Source organism: Amblyomma maculatum, chromosome 7 (assembly GCF_055883805.1).
Source record: "Amblyomma maculatum isolate TAMU_Amacu chromosome 7, ASM5588380v1, whole genome shotgun sequence".
NCBI lineage: Eukaryota > Metazoa > Arthropoda > Arachnida > Ixodida > Ixodidae > Amblyomma > Amblyomma maculatum.
The window spans coordinates 53,121,241-53,124,282 of NC_139350.1; the positions used below are offsets into that span (position 1 = coordinate 53,121,241).

General features: G+C 41.2%; 1 pseudogene; it reads left to right on the forward strand.

Annotated features, from left to right (window-relative positions):
- Positions 1 to 2,571, forward strand: LOC146183211 (uncharacterized; annotated as a pseudogene).
- The last annotated feature ends 471 nt before the right edge of the window (positions 2,572 to 3,042 follow it).

Sequence of the window (3,042 nt, forward strand, 5' to 3'; positions counted from 1 at the left end):
TCCACAGAGGACAACACGTTGTTCGATGGTTGGCAAGAGGCGTCAAAGAGGACACTCCCAAATTCTACAGTTACAGTAGCAGAAGTGTTGCTGGGAATTCTGAGCTACAGTATCGTGTCAGGTTTGAACAAGTACAAATTGAAGGCCTTGCCAGACTGGTCAACTTCTTGCTTGGCAGCCCCGTCATTCCAAGCTCACAATATGCACTCCGAAAACTGTGGGCAAGTTCAATAACAGAGACAGTGCACCATCATTTTTTTTGTTCTTCCTGTATGACTTATGCCGGTAAGCCAGCAAAAAAACATGTATCCTGCAGCAAATGCGGCAGCAACATACCCATATCCAACTTCAAACATAGAAACTTTTTTTCTACTTTGGATATCAAACTCCAACTTCAAGAACTTCTACAAGATAATGCGGTGGCAGAAGCTTTGTATCAAAATCTGAAGAACGGGGACATGTCTGAGGGTATTAAGGATATTAGTGATGGTTCACTTGTCAGAAAGGTCAGAGAGAATTCCAGCTGGTGTGACATCACGCTCACACTGAACACGGATGGTGCAAGGGTGTTCAACTGCAGCAAAGATTCTTTATGGCCAATCCAACTGGTAGTGAACGAACTGCCCATTTTCATGAGATGGTCCAATGTGCTCTTGGGTGGCTTGTGGTTTGGCAGTGGCCATCTTGACATGCAAATGTTCCTAGGAACATTCCTAAATTAACTCATGAGTGCAACTTTTGTTGTATGGAAGCACAGTGGCAAAACAATAAGGTCTGCACTAAAGGTGGCAGGTGTCTGTGTGGATACACCTGCCCGGGCAATGGTGCTTCACATGAAGAACTTCAATGGACATTATGGTTGTAGTATCTGCCTGCTGCGTGGAAAATTTGCTCATGGTGAGTTTTAATATCCCAACTTTGAAATGACTCGTAAAATTTCATAAAGTGTGATGCTAACCTTAAAAGCACAAATGGTGTTATGGCCAGTAATGTTTTGGTGTTATTTCTTGTTGATTCTTTCAGGGGCCCTGAGGTATATCCTTCCTGATCATGGAGGAGCTGCCATGGAAAGGACTTCCAACAGCATGAAGGCAGATGGGAAAAAAGCACAACATACAAATATTGTTGTGAGTGGTATGAAGGGCAGAACAGTGCTATCGAAGCTGCCTGGTTACGATTTAGTTTGGGGAACAAGCCCAGACTATATGCATGTGGTTCTTGAAGGTGTGGCTAAGCAATTTTGTTCCTTGTGGCTACATTCGAGAGGGGCTGAATATTACATTGGTGCACGAGAAACAGTGAACTCTTTAAACAGGAGGTTATTGGAAATTAAGCCCCCAAATTGGTTCACACGTACACCTCGAAGATTATCTGACTTCGCTATCTGGAAAGCCAGCGAATGGAAGTGGTGGGTTCTTCATTATTCACTACCGTGTCTTCGTGGCTCTTTGCCAGATATTTACATAAAACATTTCAGTTTGCTTGTAGAGGGAATCTACATACTTCTACAGGACACCATATCATCAGATGATATTCTCAGGTCATCAGATCTTCTGTCAGAGTTTGTTGTGCAAACACAGTCATTGTATGGATTGTCTGCAATGACCTACAATGTACACCAACTTCTGCATCTGCCAAAGAGTGTGGCTAAACTAGGACCTCTTTGGTCACATTCTTCATTTGTATTTGAAGGTGGAAATGGACTTCTTGTTAAACTGGTGAGTGGAGCTAATGGTGTTCCTCTGCAAATATTAGAACGTTACATACTTGCTCGAAAGTTACAGACAGCGAAAGCAACTTTAAACCTTTCACCAGGAGCAGTAAATTTTCTGGGTGTACAGAGGAAAAGAACCAGTCAGCAAACAGTTTTGCTAGGCACTGGAAAGCCATGCTTAAACTTGGATTCAAGTGAAAAGCAGGCTATTACTGATAAGCTTGGCTGTGACTCAAGTGTTATTGAATATAACCGAGTGGTCATCAGTCAGCAAACATTTCACTCTGCTCAGTATACCAGGCCTATAAAGACTAACAACAGTGCATTTATCAGCTTTTCTGGCTCTTTTTTTCTAATTCATAGAATTCTTAGTGGCGAAAATTCTTGCATAATTTTGCAGTGCCAGGAACTACTACTTGTCGAAAGGCTCTATGCAAAGCACCTTTCTATTTGTGTCAAAAGAGAAGAGCCGTTAGTTTACATAAAACCCAGTGAAGTTATGCGCCTGTGTGTGTTTATGGAAATAGACCACATTATTTTTGTTTCAACGATTCCAAACCTCTATGAAAAAGACTAACTCTCATGCTCAAAACAGTCTGGTGAACAGTATTCAGCCATGATACCGGAGGTCTTGGCTTGGAACTGTATGCGTACAAATAATGTTTGTACTTTTCTGGTTATACATTTAAAAATGTGGCATATACTGTTTCAGAATACATTTCAGCTGAGAGATTGCAAATATAAGGTTTTTGTAAATACACCATTGTCACATAATCAATTTTACGCTCATTTGATGGAATGGGTGGGGAACTGCATAGTATGCATTTTGACAGCAGTAATGTAGCTGCCAACAGTCACAGTAGCCAAAAAATGGCAATTTTTGGTGGCAATTATGCATGGTTTGGGTCAGTGCCCTACAAGTAGTGCCCTCATTTGGTGATGACAGTGATCGAATCAACAGCACTTCAATAGCAGATCATGATGACGCAAAGCTCCTCAATATATATGCAGTCATGCTAGGCAGCTGAATGATATCTGAAAAGCACAGTTTTTTTTGACAGAATGGCATCACTGTTACACCTTGCCTCAAGCCTGTTTGCTTTGCTGTTTTCCTTTGAGTTATTATAAATGTTTCAAATTTGCCAGTTAGCTGTGGTGGCACAACCAAGACAATGACTGTTTGGACAAAACCGAATTTCCAAAAATGAATTTGATTTACATCTATCAGTGTTTTTGAGTTTGTATCGACGACTCCAAACCCTGTATATGGCCCTCATGCTGATAGTTTTGGTTGCTGTGGTATGTAGAAGGCTGTTCAAATTAAATTT